The sequence below is a fragment of the Elephas maximus genome, chromosome 24 (genome assembly GCF_024166365.1).
Source record: "Elephas maximus indicus isolate mEleMax1 chromosome 24, mEleMax1 primary haplotype, whole genome shotgun sequence".
NCBI classification, from domain to species: domain Eukaryota; kingdom Metazoa; phylum Chordata; class Mammalia; order Proboscidea; family Elephantidae; genus Elephas; species Elephas maximus.
The window spans coordinates 64,468,771-64,478,217 of NC_064842.1; the positions used below are offsets into that span (position 1 = coordinate 64,468,771).

A 9,447-nucleotide genomic window follows, 5' to 3' on the forward strand; every position below is an offset into this window, starting at 1 on the left:
TTTTTCACCTTTCTGACACAAAGTTCTAAAGAGTAATAAAAGAACACACGTATCATAGTAAAGCATTTATGAAAAGCGTATATGAAGACAGTTTTTTCCATATTCCAAAAGAGAGGAGACAGAAATATAAAGGCTCTAGAACAAAGAGACTACAAAGAGACTTCTCCAAACAGTCTCTGGTCTACATTAATTACCTGCAACAACTCTTCTGGATCAGCTGTCATTTAAAAAGATATTTTGATTTTGGGGGTTGCTTCTCTCTGTCCTCTGGTCTAATTATATATGAGTCCCTTTCACATTAACGAGATCGCCCCATCAAGTGCACTTTCCTGACTGTTCTTCTGAGCAGCCTCCTTCCTGCCTCCTCCACTCTCCCCTTTCTTTCCTCTCTAAAAGAAAGCCTTCATCCAGAATTTACTGTCACAATAAGCTAGGACAGGATGCCCTCAAATAAACTCAGATTCCAGCAGGGTTCACCGTCTCCCACACCACTAAGCCTTTAAAAAAAAAAAACCCTTCTCCAAATTCCCACTGCCCCTCACTCACTGCCATCACAAAGATTAAGAGTGATCTTTGGGTCCTGGAAATGTGGGCAGACAGGTATTGTTTCCAAGCACTTAGAGAACCCCCTAGTTGCCACGCGGTACTATGCACATTACTTCCTTAGACTGTGCCTACTTTACAGGTAGGGAAACTGAGGCATGATGAGGTTAAATCACTAAAATACAGTCCCAGAGAAACTCAGCGCAAGACTAAATTTGGTGCCCCTCCCCCCTCCCACAGACATTTGGCATGTCTGGGGACATTTTTGATTGTCACAATTGGGGAGGAGGGCAGAGCTACTGGTATCCAGTGAGCAGAGGCCCGTAATCCTGCTAAACATCCTACAACAACCGCCCCACGCCCCCCACAACAAGAGCTATCTGGACAAAAATGTCAACTGCATTGAGGTTGAGAAACTCTGGTCTACTGGTATCTCTAGGATTATTTACTTAGGCCCCTAACTGATAGTTAAAGAATGGCTTACTCTACAAATTTATCATTGTACAGCATTTACACATGCCAGTCAAGTGCTATTTCTGACATGCTATGCTTTTTAGTTACTGTTAAAACAGAGGATATAGGGAGCCATAAAGGAAAATGAGTAGAGCTCACAAAGCCCAACTCTTTTCCTTCATTGAGAAAACCTGGCAAAGACCAGCTCCTTTCCTTAGCAACCTCCATCCCCTGAGCTGTGGTCAGCCTGTGCCTGGCTGCTCACCTGGAGTCTTCAGTTGCTGACATGCTTCTGCAGCTGCCTTTTCTCTGCTATGCTCATCCCCTTGCCCATGTGTCACTCCAGAGCAGTAATGATGTATGTTGATGGGAATCTCCAGAGATCTACAGCCCCAAATTGTCTGATTTGTTCATTAAATTGCACTCATTACCGAGCCATGTCAGGCATCTAAGGGCATCAGCCTTTCTGGCTTCCCTGTCCAAGGCTGGGCAATGGGACATTATCTAATAATGGCTCCAAAGTACTACCAAAACGAAAACAAACCTAGTGACGTCGAGTCGATTCTGACTCATAGTGACCCTATAGGACAGAGTACTGCTGCCCTATAGCATTTCCAAGGAGCACCTGTCAGATTTGAACTGCTGACCCTTTGGTTAGCAGCCATAGGACTTAACCACTACTCCACCAGGGTTTCCAAAGCACTAAAGCAAGCTTAAAACAACACTCCAACCAGTTTATAAGCTGAATACAATTTTTCTTTTTCAATTTTTCACTTCCTGCCCCTCTTTCCTAGCCATCCTTGACTCTGCCTAGATTTCCATTAGTTGTCATTTTCTTTTCAAGGAGTCTGATTTTACTTCAAGCTGTAGAAGCTGGAGAGTTCAGAAAGAGATGCGGTATCTTTTCTACCCCTTCTTCCCAGACTTCCACCTGGACTCTCAGAAGGGTACACCAAACAGTGACTTTCTCCTTCTGGCCTCAAAAATCATCAGCACAAATGAGAGTTCAAAGCCAGCCTTGGTCATAATGCTCCCAATGCCAATACCCGATTCACTGTTGCTAGGTGCCTTCAGATTTCCAGGTCTTTCTCCCATGGAGCCGCTGGGTGGGTTCGAACTGCCAACCTTATGGCTGGCAGCCGAGTGCTTAAGAATTGTGCCACCAGGGCTCCTTACCTGACATGTGACTGCCAGTGACGAAGGATAAAGTGGAACTGGCAGAACCATGTGCTTTGCTAATGCTATTATCTACCAAACCGGAATCTTCAACTCTCCGGCAAGCTGTTTCCTTTCTAGAAAAAGTAATTAACAAAACAACAGTTAAGGAAAGTGATCCATGGAGAAGGAGGACAGTGGTTGAGGCAATGTGAGCTGGCAGAGCTAACAACCTGATATGGTACAGGAAAAGGGCAATCAGACCTGGTCCCATTCTCGACAACACACCTCAGGAAGGCCCAATAACCCTTCCTTGATTCTAGGAAAATCACGTCTCATGTAAATAAATCCCTAATAATGCCTGAGGTATTTCCATGCACATAATGAATTAAACCTAATGGTTTCCTGTTCACAATTATTGATTGGCATAGTGCCTATCACTTGAATCAATAGAGACTTTGGGAACCTTTCACAGGCAGGGCATCCCATTGCACTGACTCTGAGAAGCTGGAGAGACAAGAGTCCCTGTGACTCTGAGAAGCTGGAGAGACAAGAGTCCCTGTGACTTGGCAAAGTCAGAGTAACAATGGCAGCCACCGCCTCTGCCTTACCTTGGAGTAGAGAGTGTGGCAGCCTTCAAACACATGTCTTCAAAACCCACCAGCTCTGCTGCTTTTCTCCACTCACTCACTTCTGCATGCTAGACCACGATCCATTGATCACCAGCTGCCAGAGACAAAAGAAATGAATGAATGCATTAGGCCAAAAGACCTATGACTTCAAGTACTAAGTCACTCCTGGAATGTATTTGTTAGAGTTGGCTTAGCACTTAAGAAATAGACCCAAACACATATTACGGCTCAAGCTCAATAAAGGTTTACTTCTGGCTCCTGTACAGATACTGGACAGGTGAAAGATCTGTCACCGCAGTGGGCCTCCTCAATGCAGTGATCCAGGGACCCACGCTGACAACAGTCTTGCCATCTCTAAAACATTTCTAAGGTTGCTCTGCGGTGAGGCGGGGCCAAGATGACAGAGTATTGAGATGCTTCCGGAGGTTCCACTTACACCAAAGACCCGAGAAAGCAAGTGAAATGGTTACATATATGCCAAAGTAGGATCCCTGAACACCAAGGACAAAGTTCGGAAACCAAACTGAGCGACAGGGAAAGGGAGAGATGGTTCGGAAGCAGCAAGGAGCTGCTGGACATGATTCGACAGGAACCAGTTCCCCTCAGGCACAATCCCCTGGAGCAATCACAGCAGGGCTGGAGGTAGTGTTAGGGACCTGGTTTCCTCAGGGAGAGACAGCCAGCTGCACAGTCTACTCACGTCTCACAAACCAGAGAAGAACGGCGCTCTCGGCAAAAGCTAAGTACTTGCATTTATTTTACCGCACCCCCAGCCCCCAAGATGGCTTCAGTGGCTGTCAATTTCCTGGGCCTGAGATAGGTTCTGCTGTGTGCCCTGAGCCATCCTCCTGGCCTTGGAATAAAAAATAATCTGCCAGATACACTAAGCTGGGGAGCTCAGGACAGAAGCGGCTCCTGTCCAAGCACAAATGGTCAGTGGACTTTGAATACCTTTAACCTCTGCACGGACCTGTGTGGACCCATTTCAGGACATTAGGCCCTTGTTGATAGACTGCGGTGGTATATCTGCTTGAGATCTGACTTCAACTGTCTCAGCTGTTCGGTGGAGAGGTGGGTTTTTGATGTTTGACATCAATTTGCCTGTTAAACAGGGTCCTAACCTACCCACATCAGGGGCCTGAGGACTGGTGGCTCCACCCACGTCACCTAGCCACCCACGACAGGGGTCCAAGGATAAGCGGTGCCTACCAGTCCTTACAACCAAAAGCATTGGGTGCCCATGATCCAGCTGTAGGACCCACCCACCTGTGCGTTCCAGGGAACAGGGATACGCTTTCCTTATAGATACTCAGGGGATGGTTGGCAGGCCCTTGTGCTATTCAGTCTATGACCCCCTGCAGCAAATAGACACCTGTGCCTACACCAGACTCCCCTGCCCCCTGAAAACGAAGGTTGCTCTGGGGAGTTCTCTCTTTTCAAGCCAGCCAGGAGTGGAAAACACAATGGAGGAGCTACATGGGAGTTATCTTTTTGAGTTTGTGTCTTTTCCCTAGAAAGGGATCACAGTACTTCCTACTTTCACTCACACATTATGCTGGCTAGAACTCAGTCACCAGTTGGCTAGAACTATCCACACAGACTGCTGCCAGGAGTCTCTGTTGTACAAGGCTGACTCCAGCCCAACCAAGAAGACAGCATTAGGTTTGTTGTTGTTAGGTGCCGTCGAGTAATTCTGACTCACAAAGACCCTGTGTACAACAGAATGAAACACTGCCTGATCCTGTGCCATCTTCACAATTGTTGCTATGTTTGAGGCCATTGTTTCAGTCACTGTGTCAATCCATCTCACTGAGGGCTTTCCTCTTTTTTGGTGACCCTCTGTTTTTCCAAACATGATGTTCTACTTCTGCAGCTAGACCCTCCTGATCACATGTCCAAAACATGTGAGATGAAGTTTTGCTATCCTCACTTCCAATGAGCATTCTGGCTGCATTAGGTTTAGAGCAAGCAATTTTGGAGAAGACACAAGCACAGTAACCTTGACTTAGTTACTTAACAACTCTGAGTCTTGATTTCCTCATCTGTAAAATCCCCTGCCTTCCTCTGAGGGTCACTGTTGTTACTGTTGTTAGGTGCTGGTGAATTGGTTCCGACTCATCGCGGCTGTATTAGGAGACTCAGAATAAGACAAAGCAGCAGTTCTCAGACTCCCTGTGCATGCATATCACCTGAGCATCTTGGTAAAATGTAGATTCTAACTCAGGAGGACACGGTGAGGTCTGAGATTGTGCTTTTCTGGGAAGTTCCCAGGTGATGTCAATGCTGCTGGCCTCAGAGGAACAGAAAAGAGAGTAAAAAGAGATAGCTAGAGGATAGTTTTGTAAACCACAAAGTGATCTATAGAAATATATTATTTTCCTGGTCCTGACTTTAATTGATTATAAATGAATGCCCAACTAGCCAGAGGTTTTAGGATGTGTTTAGTTTGAGTAAGACAGAATCTGACAGTCACAGGGTTTGGAGAATAGGAAGAATTTAAGGAGTTACCATACCACGCCCCTTATTTTGAAAACAAGGAAAGAAATTCTGAGAAATCACTGATGCCCCCGCAAAGCCTCTCAATAACTTAGTAGTGTGACAGGATTAGAAAGCAAACATTTGACTTTTTTTTTTCTGTCATTAAATAAACTCAATGATAGCCTTCTAAACAAAAGGCATCTTTACTCTTCACAAAAGCTAGAACAAATATGATTCTGGCCCATACCCAAAAAGGTCCCAGAAGGTGAAATTCACCAAGAAAGGCCACCAGGGTACTAAATACAGGCAAGCTGTCACAGGGTACACAACAGGGATTTTTCAGGCATATGATCTTCAAAATACAGTGAGCCCTAACAGTTATGTCCCACATATCCAAAATGTCATTTAAACACAAATTACCTTCCTTTTACTTTCTGGAAAAAACGAGAGTTTTGGTTCCAATGTGTACAAATTCTGAGTCATTCCTATTTGGGGAGAACTACAAAAAGAGAGAATTTGGGGTCGCAAATAGAAAAGGGAAATCAACAAATTTGCTGAAGAGGAACACAGGTTTTGGTGGCAAACCCTGAAGACAAAAGAATCTAAAGTTTGTTTTTTTTTATCCTGGCATGTAAATTATTTTGCATCTCTGAGATGATGGTGGGTTCTAGGAGCTTATAGAAGAACATGAGATGTAGGATCACTGATGTGAAAGACAGGAGTCAAAAACTCCCAAGTGATAAATCAGAAAGGCACAGAATATCTGGAAACCAAATCGAAAAGGAAAAGAGGGGAGCCACTTAGCACGTATGTCATCTCCAACAAAGCAAAGGGAATTTGAAAGTGTCTTGGTGAAATTAGGAAGGAGTACTTATTGAGCAAGGAATGGTAAATGGAAATCAATACTTACATTAAAAAAAAATTTTTTTTTACATACTCGTTATTAATTTAAGATGAGCCACTATCAGCATCTTCATTTAATGAGCAATTTTAAGTATTTTTAATAAAGATTAAACTAGTACTTGAAGCTTCCATATTCCATCTCACAGCCCTCTTCCACCTTAAGGCCTTTAACTCCTCAATCAAGAATTCTCCCATCCTGGGGATTTTCCAGAATCTTCTGTAGACTAGAGCGTTATTAGTATTCTTTGTAGCATGGGCTTCTTTGACAGCCTGTTGAAGCCAAGAACTCCATCCTCAGAATAATGTTAATATTATTATTAAAAAGGAAGCCATGTCGAGAAATTACAACCCTGTGCATTGCTGGTGGGATTGTAAAACGGCAGTCACTGTGGAAAACTGTTTAGCAGTTTCTCAAAACGTTGAACACAGAAGTACCATATGACCCGGCAATTCCACTCCCAGGTATATACCTAAAATATCTGAAAGTAGGCACTCAAACAAATACTTCTACACAAATTTTCATGGCAGCATTATTCACAACAGCCAAAATGTAGAAACTACCCAAGTGTCCATCAACAGAAGATAAACAAAACATGGAATGTGCACGCAATGGCCTATTATTCAGCCACTAGGAAAAATGAAGTTCAAATACATGCTACCACATGGATGAACCCTGAAAACATTAGCCCTTAGGGAGTTCGTGAACCTCAGTTTAAGAACAAGTGATTGGGGAAGGACTCTTCTAGGATGGTGAAGGTGTTTTTCTTATAGGAAATGCTGTGCAGAAAAGTTTTTAAAAACCTGAAGATGCACAGTAAAAAAATCCTGCTCAGGATCAGCCAGAGAAGAAAAGAATGAGTTGCAAAGAGAAGCCTAACCTTGACTTTCTCTCCAAACTCAACACTATTCATGCCGTGCCTTCAAAATCCTATATTAAGGAATTCCCAAGAGATTTTCTTGGCCCCAGCCTCTTAGACACAACATGTTCTACATCCTGATGGCAGGTGAAGGGAGGCAGCACTGAGAAATGGAAGACCCAGATGAGATCCAAGCTTCAGTCTCAGACCCCTTGTGTTCTGCCACTAACTAGCTCTGTTAGCTTGGTCAGGTCACCTAGTTTCTGAATTGAAACTTCCTGTCTATAAAACGAAAAGTTTGAATTAAACCATCTCTGGGATTCTTTCTAGCTATGACTTTGTGATTCTAAGATAATGCATAACTATCTGGGAAGTAATGTTAATGTGTCAAAAGTGCAAAGCCACCACCCAGGGCACAGCTAGCTGCTGGGCTCTGGGGGCACCTGCTTTCTGGGCTTGGAGTGTCCTTCCCAGGACTGTTACACACTTCCCTGAGGTTCCATGGACAGACTGACTTCCCTGGAGCTGCAATGGAGGAGCCCGAGTCAGATCTCAGTACTGAGCTCCCTCTGAGTCAAGAGACTTTTTTGTACTTGGGGAAACTCCTTCCTGAGAAGCTGGTTCTGTCCCCCTCACTGTCCCCAGCAGCGGAGGCAGGAGACGATCTGCTACTCCCAGAAGATGCTGCAGACTGGCTAGAAAGCCAAGCTGGGGCTCAAGAAACATCAGCAGCCCCTGCACCAGCCACCCTTATACCAGCCTCCTCCTGGACACTCTCGTCCTCTGTCCCTTCCCAGAAGACCTACTGCAGCAACTGTGGTTTCCGTCTTGGCTTCCTGCATTCTGGGACAGCCAAGTCTGTCACCTGCATGTACTCCCCTGACCTTAACAAGCTGTTTTGCCAGCTGGCAAAGACCTGTCCAGTGCAGCCGTAGCTCAGCTCACCACCCCACCCCAGCACCTGTGTTCACACCATGGCCATCTACCAGACGTCAGCATATGACAGAGGTCATGCAGCACTGCCCCCACCTTGAGTGCTGCTCTGACTATAGCGACGGCCTGGCCGCTCCTCAGCATCTTATCCAGGTGGGAGAAATCCTGTGTGCTGATATTTGTAGGACACCATCACTCTTCGACATAGTGTGGGGTACCCTATGAGCTACCTCAGGTCGGCTCTGACTACCACCATCCACTTCAACTTCATGTGTAGCAGCTCCTGCAAGGGGGGGAGGAACCCATCCTCACCATCATCACACTGGAAGACTCCAGTGGTAATCTGCTAGGACACAACAGTTTCGAGGTGCATATTTGTACCTGTTCTGGGAGAGACAGACGTACAGAGGAAGAAAATTTCCACAACAAGTGGGAGCCACCCTCTGAGAGGATCACTAAGTAAGCACTGCCCACCAGCACCAGCTCCCCTACCGAGCCAAAGAAGAAGCCAGTGGATGAAAAATATTTCACCCTTCAGATCCATGGGCATGAATGATTCAAGATATTCCTAGAGTTGAATGAGGCACTGGAGCTGAAGGATGCCCAGGCTGGGAAGCAGCCAGAGGGGAGCAGGGCTCAATGCAGCCTTCCAAACTCTAAGAAAGGGGAATCTACCACCCACTGTAAAAAACTAATGTTCAAGAGAGAGGGGCCTGACTCAGACTGACGTCCTTCACTTCCTGTCCCCCATTTACACACCCTGCCCCTGCCCTCCTTTCCTACCATTTTGAAATTCACATGCTTGAACCCCTACTTGATACAGGTGTGTCTCGAAAACACTCAATAACTCTTCACTTACCTTAGCATGGGCCTCCACTAAAGAAGCTGGCTTACACTGGTGTTCTGGGGGGCATGAGAGAGCTGGGACAATCCAGCTTAGATTGTAAGGTTTTTACTATAAGGAATACTTGGAAGAGATAGGATGGCATTCCTGCACGTAAGAATTAGATTTTAAAAGCAGTCATAGAACTTACCATACCTGGGTTGGAAGTCTAGACCAGTAACAGACTAGCCAGGGAAACTATCTCAAGGTGTTTTATTTCTCCTGACAGCAATGTGCATGTCTACAAAATGCTGATACCTACCACCTACCTCGTGGGGTTTGCTGTGAGGTTAATGAAATGCTATATATATGACTCAAAGATCCCGTAGGGCTGGAAGTCACCAGGCTGCCTGGCCTTAAAACCTTCTTAGATTACATGGCATCTGGGACTTGGCCTCTGGGGAGTGCTGGTCCCCTGTCCCTGTTGGTTGATGGATTGACTGGGCAGCTGGTTAAGGGGAAGGAATTTCCTTGTTCCTTTTATGCTGGCCTAGCCACGTCCTGTCTAGCCTCTGGGTAAACCTCAGCACCTAAAAGGAAACCTCACCCCATCCCACTCCTTGAAGGATTCCAGCTTTTACATGGAATCCGTATCTACCACCACGTCTAA

At 45.4% G+C, this 9,447-nt stretch overlaps 1 pseudogene; it reads left to right on the top strand.

The window, feature by feature from the left end:
• The first annotated feature begins 7,551 nt into the window (after nt 1-7,551).
• On the top strand, nt 7,552-8,681 carry LOC126066811 (cellular tumor antigen p53-like; annotated as a pseudogene).
• The last annotated feature ends 766 nt before the right edge of the window (nt 8,682-9,447 follow it).